Source organism: Phocoena phocoena, chromosome 15 (genome assembly GCF_963924675.1).
Source record: "Phocoena phocoena chromosome 15, mPhoPho1.1, whole genome shotgun sequence".
NCBI classification, from domain to species: Eukaryota; Metazoa; Chordata; class Mammalia; order Artiodactyla; family Phocoenidae; genus Phocoena; species Phocoena phocoena.
Genome location: NC_089233.1, coordinates 45,217,598 through 45,231,344, shown reverse-complemented (window position 1 = coordinate 45,231,344; position 13,747 = coordinate 45,217,598). Strand labels below are relative to the sequence as shown.

At 40.6% G+C, this 13,747-nt stretch overlaps 1 protein-coding gene and 1 non-coding gene across 3 annotated transcripts in view; both read right to left on the bottom strand.

Annotated features, from left to right (window-relative positions):
- The window catches only part of KIF16B (kinesin family member 16B), a 256,485-nt gene that overhangs the window by 40,496 nt on the left and 202,242 nt on the right, over nt 1-13,747 (bottom strand). The window lies entirely within an intron of this gene.
- On the bottom strand, nt 2,498-2,604 carry LOC136135787 (U6 spliceosomal RNA). The gene has a single exon (XR_010656628.1). It is a non-coding gene; the product is annotated as a U6 spliceosomal RNA (small nuclear RNA).

Below are 13,747 nucleotides of genomic sequence, written 5' to 3'. Positions count from 1 at the left end.
ACACAGGCAATGGTAGTAAATATCACCGGTTATCTGTGAAGATTTAGTGAAGCAATGCCGAATGGGCCTTAGCTACTCTTACTATTTACTAGAGATCTGGTAATTACTAAGAAAGCAGCATGCCACATCCCTGGTTCCCTGTCCCCATCCCTGGAATGGTGATGTGGCTTCAAGGAGCAAAGGGGCTTCTGGAACCCTGACTTCACTGGCACAAACACACTTCCCATATGCTGCAGGTTAGAGAAGACAGGTACCCAGAACGTGTCTTTTGGGCTTCGTCCAGCCTCGATTTCATCTTGTACAAATGTGTTCCCCCACCAAATGCAGTGATGCTGAAGGCTTGGCAAGCATGCTTTCACAGTTGGTTGTTTTGTCATTTTCTTATGTGGCTGATGAGGTGATGTGGTTTCTGTCGGGGGAAATTTACAGCCAGACTTGCATGCTCGCTCAGAACTGGTGCACTGAAAGGACCCTCTGGCAGCTGAACTAGGTGGGAAGCAAGCATTTAAATTTCCTTGTAGTCAATGGTAGTATATACTCCACCCTGGGATGGAGGCTAGTATCTTGTGCTACGACGATCCATCCTGTGAAATAACTGTGTATAAATTATCTATAATACAGATTTTAGGAAGAAAAGGGCAACCTTAAATGGCACTGAGGCACATAATCATAGGACTATAATATTCAACAATCTAACTTCAGAGATAAAGAAACACAGGGTCAGAGGTCAGTGACTTAGAATGGTTCCAAGTCATGGGGTGGCTGAGTCAAGACGGGGAACCAGGACTGACTCTAGGTTTTCATAACAAGGCTGTAAAGTGTGTCCACAGAGTATGGAAGACCCTTCTGAAGTCCTTGAGAACCTAGGACCCAAATAAAAGACAGTAACCCCTCCCAGTGTGTATTAACCAGGAAAATGATGGACAGCTGCTGGCAGTAGTCAACAGGCCCACCAGGAGCTGTCAACAAACCTCACTGAGGACCTGCACCAACAAGGGAACAGGAAAGTGACAGGGGTCAGTGACCACAGTGGGGAAAACAGGAACGGGATGGTCTGGAGGCAGGGTCCTGGGAAGTCTGTCCTGGGATTATTAGCTCCTGTCAACTGACTCCTCACAAAATAAAACATAAGAAGGATGGAGGTGAAGTGTTGGAGGGAGGGAGAGAAGGAACGGGAACAGAAGTTCCCACGTGATTCATGATAAATGCACGCAACGGGGTCCACGTCCTTTTGATGGGGCTGGCACATGAACAAATTGAAGGAGAAAGGTAAGGGCGTGAGGCAAGGTATTGCCTCCATTAAAATAATTATATTTACATCAGAAACAGCTTTCCAACCTCTTCCCTCTGACAGAATGGAAACTACCTCCATTTCTCCTTTTCAGAGAATCTTGACAGTGCTGTTCAGGCTTTGCTATCTGTAAGCTCTTAGGTTGAATGAGATGAAATTGCCAGTTTGGAAGTTAAAAATGGTTGAATAGCAGCAATTCCATAAGGTTAAACTCCTTATAAAACTTCTGACATTTTAATTTAAACATCTTTATTGGAGTATAACTGCTTTACAATGGTGTGTTAGTTTCTGCTGTATAACAAAGTGAATCAGCTATACATATACATATATCCCCATATCCCCTCCCTCTTGCGTCTCCCTCCCACCCTCCCTATCCCACCCCTCTAGGTGGTCACAAAGCACAGAGCTGATCTCCCTGTGCTATGCAGCTGCTTCCCACTAGCTATCTGTTTTACATTTGGTAGTGTATATATGTCCATGTCACTCTCTCACTTCGTCCCAGCTTACCCTTCCCCCTCCCGAGTCCTCAAGTCCATTCTCTACGTCTGCATCTTTATTCCTGTCCTGCCCCTAGGTTCTTCAGAACCATTTTTTTTTAGATTCAATATATATGTCTTAGCATATGGTATTTATTTTTCTTTCTGACTTACTTCACTCTGTATGACAGTCTCCAAGTCCATCCACCTCACTACAAATAACTCAATTTCGTTTCTTTTTATGGCTGAGTAATATTCCATTGTATATATGTGCCGTATCTTCTTTATCCATTCATCTGTCGATGGACACTTAGGTTGCTTCCATGTCCTGGCTATTGTAAACAGAGCTGCAATGAACATTGTGGTACATGACTCTTTTGGAATTATGGTTATATATGGGGTATATGCCCAGTAGTGGGATTGCTGGGTCATATGGTAGTTCTATTTTTAGTTTTTTAAGGAACCTCCATACTGTTCTCCATAGTGGCTGTATCAATTTACATTCCCACCAACAGGGCAAGAGGGTTCCCTTTTCTCCACACCCTCTCCAGCATTTATTGTTTGTAGATTTTTTAATGATGGCCATTCTGACCGTGTGAGGTGATACCTCATTGTAGTTTTGATTTGCATTTCTCTAATGATTAGTGATGTTGAGCATCCTTTCATGTGTTTGTTGGCAATCTGTATATCTTCTTTGGAGAAATGTCTATTTAGGTCTTCTGCCCATTTTAAAAATATGGAATGCTTCACTAATTTGCATGTCATCCTTGTACAGGGGCCACGCTAATCTTCTCTGTATTGTTCTAATTTTAGTATATGTGCTGCTGAAGTGAGCACAAAACTTCTGACATTTTTAAACGACCACTAGGCTGAAGATACATTCCCAGCTGCTTTTACCTGCCAAGGGTAAATATTCTCAGTTGAGGGATTGTTGATTGGCTACATCTAAACCAATATTCTTTCAAAAGAATGTTCAAGCACTCAAAAATAAAACAGAACTAGAAATATCTTATATTTTAAAAATGCAACACTAAAATAGCCAAGGAGTTGGGGAAACAGTAACAGTACAGGTGGCACGGAAGCCATTTAGGGGCCAATAGTTGTTGACACAGAAGGGATTAGGTTGCTACTCTCAACAACAGCCTGTCTTTTGAAAAGAAAAAAAAAAAAAGACCATCATAGTCTTTACTTGGATTAAAGAGTGCAGGAACTGCTGCTTCATTCTTACTATAAAATCCTTATAATCCTTTATACCTTTACTATTATATAAATCCTTAGAAGGGTTTAGAAATCTGGGGTAGAAGAGAGGCCTGAACTTTTTCTCTCCCCAGGTAAAAAGTGACCACCTTATTTATTTTGAAACAGAACAGCAAAAGCAATCCTCTGGAGGGTTCATTTCCGGATTGTGAATTATTTAAAGTGTCCACATGTTTATTAAAATGTACAATTTACTAAGATAGAAAGAGCCACTGGTCAGGACAAATAATGTGCCTGGAGAGCCAAAAAAGGGAAAAGATCTCTTCTATTTTGCAGAAAGCGCTGCTGTCTGAAAAGTAGTATTTCCAACAAATTAAGAATACAAGAGAGGCTCAGAGAGGGGGTGACTGTCCCTGACTTTTCCTCTCATGTCCTACATACACTGACATCTATTGTTTATTTGTTTGTTTGCTTGGCTTCTTAAGTTAAACAGCAAATTGAAAATAAAATCAATGATATAATTTGTACATTTACATTTCTTCTCAAGTTCTTTTTAGTTAATTTTTTTTTCATTTTTATCGCTTCATTTTTGAATCTAGCAGATGGTCGAGATCTGATTTCCATGAGAAATGCTGTCAGGAACAGTAGAAGGCATCCGTGGGTGGAGGAGAGATTCCTCTTTGATTTCCTTTGAAACCTCTGACAAAGGAAATACAGTGTCCTACATTTCTAAAACTTAAAGTTCCTGAAGTTCCATATTCCTCACAACTACTCAATTCTAGAGGAATTCAGATAAATATTTCTGATTTATATAAAAATGATCAAGATACTTGGGACTCAGTAATGAGGAAAAAATCATTTTCTTTCTTTTAATAAGATTTCATTTTCTGTCAGAACCAGCTTGCTAGTTTCTACCAGAAAAGTATGTTGGGATTTTTTATCGGGATTGTACTGAATATACAGGTCATTTTGGCAAGAAGTGACATCATAAAGTCTCAAGTACACCATTCCATGAAAAAGTAAAAAGATTTCATTTTCATAAAGAGCAAAACCCATCATTTCCCCCTTATAACTTTCACGGATAAAGTCTCATGTTAAAAAAATATGATTGCCACGGAAATAATCTTTCTACAAACCGTAACACCTGATGGAACAGCTCGGGTTAAAGACGGTGGAGTAAAGCCTTTATTTGCATCCCTTCACACCTTCAAAAGCACCAAGAACGACACGAGATGAAAAGCAGAGTTCCCTGTCAATCCCTGAAACTAACACAACATTGTAAATCAACTATACTCCAATAAAAATTAAAAAAAAAAAAAAAGTAAAGACTCTGACTCCAAAGTAGGAAACCACTGCAGCCCACACGCAGGCCAGCAGCCGCTGGGAGCCCAGCTTCCCTGTCATCCTCTCCAGGCCACAGGCCACAAGCTGTCCACCAGGGTCGGCATCCAAGCCCCCAGGTATTGCATGACGCTGATGTTAAAGACTAAAGCTGGGGACAAGCAGAAGGTGGGGGGAACCCACAGCAAAGAGGCGGGCAGTAGGGGCCTGTGCGGGGAGAACCCAGAGCTGCTCAAGGTGTTGGCAGAGAAAACAGGCCAGAGGCAGGCACCTGGCTTTACTGCCACAGACAGTGACTCACTGCCCCCGTGAACACCAGAAAATAAGATGTGCCTCGATGCGAAGGGAAAAACTGGTGGAAAAAAATTCAGAAAAATTCCAGGCAAAGGTTTAGGCGTGTGGTAGCTTGCTGCCTCCCCCTCCCCAGGGTCTGTCTCTTCCTTGTCCCCATGATTCACTGGTGTTTTCCCCTAAAATTAGTCCATTTCACTTAAAGATGAGAAATAATTAGAAGGAACTGAAACTGAACTATGAATAAAAAGGGTAGGTGAGGAGATACTGAATAAAAGAGAAGCAAAAGGCAGATAAAGAAGAGGTACAAGAAGGACTGACCAAAGACAAGAAGAACTCAGGGAAGAAATTATCCACAGTCTTAAGGAACCACAAACACCCATAAAAAAGAACCGAAAGCAGGAAGCGATACACAGGTTGAAAGAAGAGACTGCAGTGGGGGGGAAAGGGCAGAAAACTGAGCCAGCTCGTGGAGAAATGGCTGATTCCAGGACTGGGATGGGGACCACGTAAGATGAGCCCAAAGCATCTTGTAGTGCCAGAGATCAAGGAAGTGCTCAGAACCAAAAGCATATTGGGGCTTCCCTGGTAGTGCAGTGGTTAAGAATCCGCCTGCCAACGCAGGGGACACAGGTTCGAGCCCCGGTCCAGGAAGATCCCACATGCCGTGGAGCAGCTAAGCCCGTGTGCCACAACTACTGAAGCCCGTGCGCCTATGGCCTGTGCTCTGCAACAAGAGAAGCCACCGCAATGAGAAGCCGCTTACTGCAACAAAGAGTAGTCCCCTGCTCACGGCAACTAGAGAAAGCCCGTGCACAGCAACGAAGACCCAACGCGGCCAAAAATAAATAAATAAAATAAATTAAAAAAATTTTTTTTAATTAAAAAAAGAGATGGAAGATGTATTTAAAACCAAAAGCACAATGATGGGAGTGTGTCACAGGGACACAGGTGCCGATACAAAGAGCTGCTGCATACAGGCTAAGTTGGAAAAACGTGAAAAACAAAATTTTTAAAAATGTATTGGCTTAAAACCCAAAATACGATGAAATAAACAAGTAAATAAATAAATGGGGAAGAAGAAACAAACCACCCATTCAGAAGAATTCCAAGTAACTAATGTAGATACCTCACCCTCTAGGAAGTGGGGGCATCTCTCTCCACCCCTAAAACGTGGGCTCTGCAGAATGTGTGCTGTGCAGTGCCTTCCTTCCCAAGAGAACAGTATAGAAAGGGGGGAACCAAGGAACCTCACAGGGGAGAAACCTCAGCCAGGAGATCAAGGTCAATCTCAACAGTGATAAGTCACACTGATGGTGTGTGTGTCCTTCATATGATGTGATGATAATGACACTTTACCTCCGCGGTTTTTCTCCGCCAAACCCAAATGTCCAATCATGAGAAAAACAGGCATATCCCAGTTGGGAACATTCTCTCAAATACCTGACCATCATTCCTCACAATATCAAGGTCATTAAATATAAGGAAAGTCTGAGAAACTTTCACAGCGAAAGGGAGCCTAAGGAAACATGGTGACTGACTGTAATGTGGTATCCTGGATGGGATACGGGAACAGAAAAAGGACATTAGGTAAAAATTAAGGAACTCGCAAAAGTACAGACTTTCGTTAATAATAATAATAACGTATCAGTGTTGGTTCACTAGTGGTGACAAATGCCCTATACTCTTACATGTGAACTGTTAACAGGGAAAGTGGGTATGGGATATATGAAAACTCTGTATTACCTTCACATTATTTTTCTGTAAAACTAAAACTATTCAAATAGGATTTCTGGTTTCTGATCTGATACGTAAGGAGCTTAGAAGTTGTGACGTCTGTCCTCACAAGAAAAAAAAACCTGAGAAAACTGAAAATGAAGAGCTCTTCCCGGATCCATCAGACAATTAAGGCCACAGGGCAAACTACTGTCCCCCATCCGGAGAGACGGACAGGCAGAAACAGAGAAGCACTGCTTAGCTGGTGCTGAAGCTCACAACTGCAGCCAGTTTTTGTAGGAACACTTTAAACTGCAATCGACGAACTGCTGGAGGCTCAGTGTAGCCTAGTATGAGCGTTAAAAAAACTCCAGAGGAGCTGCGTTTTCCATAACTTTTGTGACCTTTACCTCCAGAAGTCCCACCAGATTCTCACTGTGAAGAAGAATCCCTTTGGTTCTGCAGAAGGTGCTGGGGGCGGGGATGGTGGGGTGGTAACCTTCTGAAATACACCCAGAGTGCACTGCCCTCAAGGGAAACTGTTTTCCCAGAATCTAACCACTTTGGGTTTTACCAAAGCCCAGCTGTTTGGGGGTGGGGAGTGGAATGCCCCCTGCAGGTTTCGCTAAGAGACTGAGACCTAATCACAGGCCTACAGACCCTCCAACACACACATCCCACCACCACGCCAACAGGGCTCCTGCAAGACAACGGGACTGCAGCTAAAGGTAAGCGCGAGCCTCAGGCTCTATTTAAGAAGCTTCTGGGAAAACCCAAAGACAATAGCGGAAACACAAACAAGGGCACTTGAGGACATTTTTGCCGCTGACACCACAGCCAGGGCAATTGTAGCCTATACGGTAGCCAGATAAATATGAAACTGCACACTAAAGGCCTATCTACCTCAGCTCCATTCACATGACACACCATCTTTCAACAAAAATTACAATGCCTGCTAAAAGGCAAAAAACAGTCTGAGACTATTCTAAAATGAAAAAAGCTGATTGAAAAAAGGAAATCCAGTGCCTCCACACCCTGCACCCCTGCCCCCTCCTCCCCCACTGTCTACATGCTCAAAAAAAAAAAAAAATGAGCAAGAAGAACTCAAGAAAGAGACGAGAGAAACAAAAACAGTAGAAGAAAAACAGTAGTAGAAAGTCCCAGTAGAGGAAACAAAAGTAGCATGAAGACAATAAAAACACAGGTTAGCCTATGGCATATAGAGCAGAGAAAATAACAAGGCAAAATGAAAAATGCTAAGGGAAATAAAACGTGACCCAAGAGGTTTATAAGTAAGAGAAATGTCTTTAAAGTATGCAGTCCACAGGCAGACGTTCTCAAGCGCATAAGAACTCAGGTAAAACACATCAAGGTGAACCTTTCAAAAATGTACAGGATGACCAAAAATATCCAACCAAGAGACAGCACGATACAAGGATCTGAGGAATGAAGAAACCACTGTAAATACCACCTCTACTTAAACCCACAACTAAGACAGAATTATGCATAATTTATGTATAAAAAAGGAAACTACACATAATTTATGTATAAAAGAATGTGATATATCGTGACTTTATAAAATATAATTTTTAAAATTGGGTAGGTGGGAGTAAATAAAATGTGATAATCTTATCTTTGTTATGGGTCAATTGATTATTTTTTTAATTTAATTTTTTTATACAGGTTCTTATTATCTATTTTATACATATTAGTGTATAAAATATACATATTTTATTATACACTAATATTATACACTAATTTATACATAATAGTGTATAAAATACTATACACTAATATACATACATATTAGTGTCAACCCCCATCTCCAGATTCAACCCACCACCACCCCACCCCCGACTTTGACCGTTTGGTTAATAAGTCTGTTCTCTACATCTTTGTTTCTATTTCTGCCTTGCAAACCGGTTCATCTGCACCATTTTTCTAGATTCCACATATATGTGTTAATATACGATATTTGTTTTTCTCTTTCTGACTTACTTCACTCTGTATGACAGTCTCTAGGTCCATCCATGTCTCTACAAATGACCCAGTTTGGTTCCTCTTTACGGCTGAGTAATATTCCATTGTATATATGTACCACATCTTCTTTAATCATTCATCTGTCGACAGGCATTTAGGTTGCTTCCATGACCTGGCTATTGTAAATAGTGCTACAATGAACACAGGGGTGCATGTGTCTTTTTGAATTATGGCTTTCTCTGGTATATGCCCAGTACTGGGACTGGTGGGTCATAAGGTAATTCTACGTTTAGTTTTCTAAGGAACCTCCATACTGTTCTCCATAGTGGCTGTATCAATTTACATTCCCACCAACAGTGTAAGAGGGTTCCCTTTTCTCCACATCCTCTCCAGCATTTGTTGTTTGTGGATTTTCTGATGATTCCCATTCTAACTGGTGTGAGGTGATACCTCATTGTAGTTTTGATTTGCTTTTCTCTAATCATTAGTGATGCTGAGCAGCTTTTCATGTGCCTCGTGGCCATCGGTATGTCTTCTTTAGAGAAACGTCTATTTAAGTCTTCTACCCATTTTTGGATTGCGGCGTTCGTTTCTTTAATATTGAGCTTCATGAGCTGTTTATATATTTTGGAGATTAATCCTTCATCCGTTGATTTGTTTGCAAATATTTTCTCCCATTCTGAGGATTGTCTTTTCATCTTGTTCATAGTCTCCTTTGCTGCGAAAAAGCTTCTAAGTTTCATTAAGTCCCATTTGTTTGTTTTGTTTTGTTTTTATTTCCAATACTCTAGGAAGTGAGTCAAAAAAGATCCTGCTGTGACTTATGTCAAAGTGTGTTCTTCCTATGTTTTCCTCTAAGAGTTTTATGGTGTCCGGTCTTACATTTAGGTCTTTAATATATTTTGCGATTATTTTTGTGTATGGTGTTAGGGAGTGTTCTAATTTCATTCTTTTACATGTAGCACTCCAGCTTTCCCAGCACCATTTATTGAAAAGACTGTCTTTTCTCCATTGTATATCCTTGCCTCCTTTGTCATAGATTAGTTGACCACAGGTACATGGGTTTATCTCTGGGCTTTCTCTCCTGTTCCACTGACCTATATTTCTGTTTTTGCGCCAGTACCACACTGGCTTGATTACTGTGGCTTTGCAGTATAGCCTGAAGTCAGGGAGTCTGATTCCTCCAGCTCCGTCTTTTTTCCCTCAAGATTGCTTGGGCTATTCAGGGTCTTTCTTTTGTGCCTCCATACATGTTTTAAAATGTTTTGTTCTAGTTCTGTAAAAAATACCATTGGTAATCTGATAGGGATTGCACTGAATCTGTAGATTACTTGGAGTAGTACAGTTATTTTCACAATATTGATTCTTTCAATCCAAGAACATGGTATCTCTCCATCTGTTTGTGTCATCTTTGATTTCTTTCATCAGTGTCTTATAGTTTTCTGAGTACAGGTCTTTTACCTCCTTAGGTAGGTTTATTCCGAGGTATTTTATTCTTTTTGTTGCAGTGGTGAATGGGATTGTTTCCTTAATTTCTCTTTCTGACTTTTCATTGTTAGTGTATAGGAATGCAAGAGATTTCTGTGCAGTAATTTTGTATTCTGCAACTTTACCAAATTCATTGATTAGTTCTAGTTTTCTGGTGGCATCTTTAGGGTTCTCTATGTATACCATCATGTCAACTGCAAACAGTGACAGTTTTACTTCTTTTCCATTTTGTATTCCTTTTCTTTTTCTTCTCTAATTGCCATGGCTAGGACTTCCAAAACTATGTTGAATAAGAGTGGCAAGAGTGGACATCCTTGTCTTGTTCCTGATCTTAGAGGAAATGCTTTCAGTCTTTCACCATTGAAAATGTTTGCTGTAGCTTTGCCATATGTGGCCTTTATTATGTTGAGGTAGGTTCCCTCTATGCCCACTTTCCAGAGAGTTTTTATCATAAATGGGTGTTGAATTTTGTCAAAAGCTTTTTCTGCATCTATTAAAATGATCATATGTTGTTGTTGTTTTTTTTTTTTTTGAGGTATGCGGGCCTCACACTGTTGTTGTCTCTCTCGTTGCGGAGCACAGGCTCTGGACATGCAGGCTCAGCGGCCATGGCTCACGGGCCTAGCCACTCCACGGCATGTGGGATGTTCCCAGACTGGGCCACGAACCAATGTCCCCGGCATCAGAGGTGGACTTTCAACCACTGCGCCACCAGGGAAGCCCGATCATAAGGTTTTTATTCTTTAATTTGTTAATATGGTGTATCACACTGATTGATTTCAGTACATTGAAGAATCCTTGCATTTCTGGGATAAATCCGACTTGATCATGGTGTATGATCCATTTAATGTACTGTTGGATTGTTTGCTAGTATTTTGTTGAGGATTTTTGCATCTATATTCAGCAGTGACATTGGTCTGTAATTCCTTTTTTTGTAGTATCTTTGTCTGGTTTTGCTATCAGGGTGATGGTGGCCTCATAGAATGAGTCTGGGAGTGTTCCTTCCTCTGCAATATTTTGGAAGAGTTTGAGAAGGATGGGTGTTAGCTCTTCTCTGTTTGATAGAATGCACCTGTGAAGCCATCTGGTCCTGGACTTTTGTTTGTTGGAAGATTTTTAAGCACAGTTTCAATTTCACTACTTGTGACTGGTCTGTTCATATTTTCTATTCCTTGCTGGTTCAGTCTTGGAAGGTCATACCTTTCTAAGAATTTGTCCATTTCTTCCAGGTTGTCCATTTTATTGGCATAGAGTTGCTTGTAGTAGTCTCTTAGGATACTTTGTATTTCTGCAGTGTCTGTTGTAACTTCTTTTTCACTTCTAATTTTATTGATTTGAGTCCTCTCCCTCTTTTTCTTGATAAGTCTGGCTAATTGTTTATGAATTTTGCTTATCTTCTCAAAGAACCAGCTTTTAGTTTTACTGATCTTTGCTACTGTTTTCTTTGTTTCTATTTCATTTATTTCTGCTCTGATCTTTATGACTTCTTTCCTTCTGCTAACTTTGGGTTTTGTTTGTTCTTCTTTCTCCAGTTCCTTTAGGTGTAGGGTTAGATTGTTTATTTGAGATTTTTCTTGTTTCTTGAGGTAGGCTTGTATAGCTATAAACTTCCCTCTTAGAACTGCTTTTGCTGCATCCCATAGGTTTTGGATCCTCGTGTTTTCATTGTCATTTGTCTCTAGGTATTTTTTGATTTCCTCTTTGATTTCTTCAGTGATCTCTTGGTTATTTAGTAACGTATTGTTTAGTCTCCATGTGTTCCTTTTTTTTTCTCTGTAATTCATTTCTAATCTCATAGCGTTGAGTCAGAAAAGATGCTTGATATGATTTCAAATTTCTTAAATTTACTGAGGCTTGATTTGTGACCCAAGACGTGATCTATCCTGGAAAATGTCCCCTGCGCACTTGAGAAGAAAGTGTAATCTGCTGTTTTTGGATGGAATGTCCTATAAATAGCAATTAAATCTATCTCATCTATTGCATCATTTAAAGCTTCTGTTTCCTTATTTATTTTCATTTTGAATGATGTGTCCATTGGTGTAAGTGAGGTGTTAAAGTCCCCCACTATTACTGTGTCACTGTTGATTTCCTCTTTTACAGCTGTTAGCATTTGCCTTATGTACTGAGGTGCTCCTATGTTGGGTGCATATATATTTATAATTGTTATATCTTCTTGGACTGATCCCTTGATCATTATGTAGTGTCCCTCCTTGTCTCTTGTAACATTATTTTAAACTATATTTTATCTGATATGAGTATTGCTACTCCAGCTTACTTTTTATTTCCTTTTGCATGGAATATCTTTTTCCATCCCCTCACTCTCAGTCTGTATGTTTTCCTAGGTCTGAAGTGGGTCTCTTGTAGACAGCATATAGATGGGTCTTGTTTTTGTATCCATTCAGCAAGCCTGTGTCTTTTGGTTGGAGTATTTAATCCATTCACATTTAAGGTGATTATCAATATGTATGTTCCTATGACCATTTTCTTAATTGTTTTGGGTTTGTTTTTGTAGGTCCTTTTCTTCTCTTGTGTTTCCCACTTAGAGAAGTTCCTTTAGCATTTATAGTAGAGCTGGTTTGGTGGTGCTGAATTCTCTTAGCTTTTGCTTGTCTGTAAAGCTTTAGATTTCTCCATCAAATCTGAATGAGATCCTTGCTGGGTAATCTCTTGGTTGTCAGTTTTTCCCCCTCATCACTTTAAATATATCATGCCACTCCATTCTGTCTTGTAGCATTTCTGCTGAGAAATCAGCTGTTAATCTTATGGGAGTTCCCTTTTCCCTTGTTGCTTTTAATAATTTTTCTTTGTCTTTAATTTTTGTCAGTTTGATTACTATGTGTCTCAGCGTGTTTCTCCTTGAGTTTATCCTGCCTGGGAAGCTCTGCGCTTCCTGGACTTGGGTGGCTATTTCCTTTCCCATGTTAGGGAAGTTTTCAACTATAATCTCTTCAAATATTTTCTTGGGTCCTCTTTCTCTCTCTTCCAGGACCCCTATAATGTGAATGTTGGTGTGTTTAATGTTGTCCCAGAGGTCTCTTAGGATGTCTTCAATTCTTTTCACTCTTTTTTCTTTATTCTGTTCCACGACAGTGAATTCCACCACTCTGTCTTCCAGGTCACTTATCCATTCTTCTGCTTCAGTTTTTCTGCTATTGATTCCTTCTAGTGTATTTTTCATTTCAGTTATTTTGTTGTTCACCTCTGTTTGCTTGTTCTTTAATTCTTCCAGGTGTTTGTTCTTGAATTCTTCTAGGTCTTTGTTAAACATTTCTTGAATCCTCTCGATCTTTGCCTCCATTCTTTTTCCGAGGTCCTGGATCATCTTCACTATCATTTTTCTGAATTCTTTTTCTGTAAGGTTGCCTATCTCCACTTCATTTAGTTGTTTTTCTGGGGTTTCATCCTGTTCCTTCATCTGGTACATAGTCTTCTGCCTTTTCGTTTTGTCTATCTTTCTGTGAATGTGGTTTTCGTTCCACAGGCTGCAGAATTGTAATTCTTCTTGCTTCTGCTGTCTGCCCTCTGGTGGATAAGGCTATCTAAAAGGCTTGTGCAAGCTTCCTGCTGGTAGGGCCTGGTGGTGAGCCGAGCTTAGTAAAACTTTAATCCACTTGTCTGCTGATGGATGGGGTTGAGTCTCCTCCCTGTTGGTTTGCTGACCTGAGGCGACTCAGCACTGGACGCTACAGGCTCTTTGGTGGGGCTAATTTCGGACTCCGGGAGGGCTCATGCCAAGGAGTACTTCCCGGAATTTCTGCTGCCAGTGTACTTGTCCCAGCAGTGAGCCACAGCCACCCCCCACCTCTGCAAATCCCACTAGCCTTCAACGTCTGGTTCTCTGGGAATTCCTCCTCCTGTTGCCAGACATCCCCCCAGGTTGGGAAGCCTAATGTGGGGCTCAGGACCTTTACTCCAGTGGGTGGATTTCTGTGGTATAATTGTTCTCCAGTTTGTGAGTCACCCACCC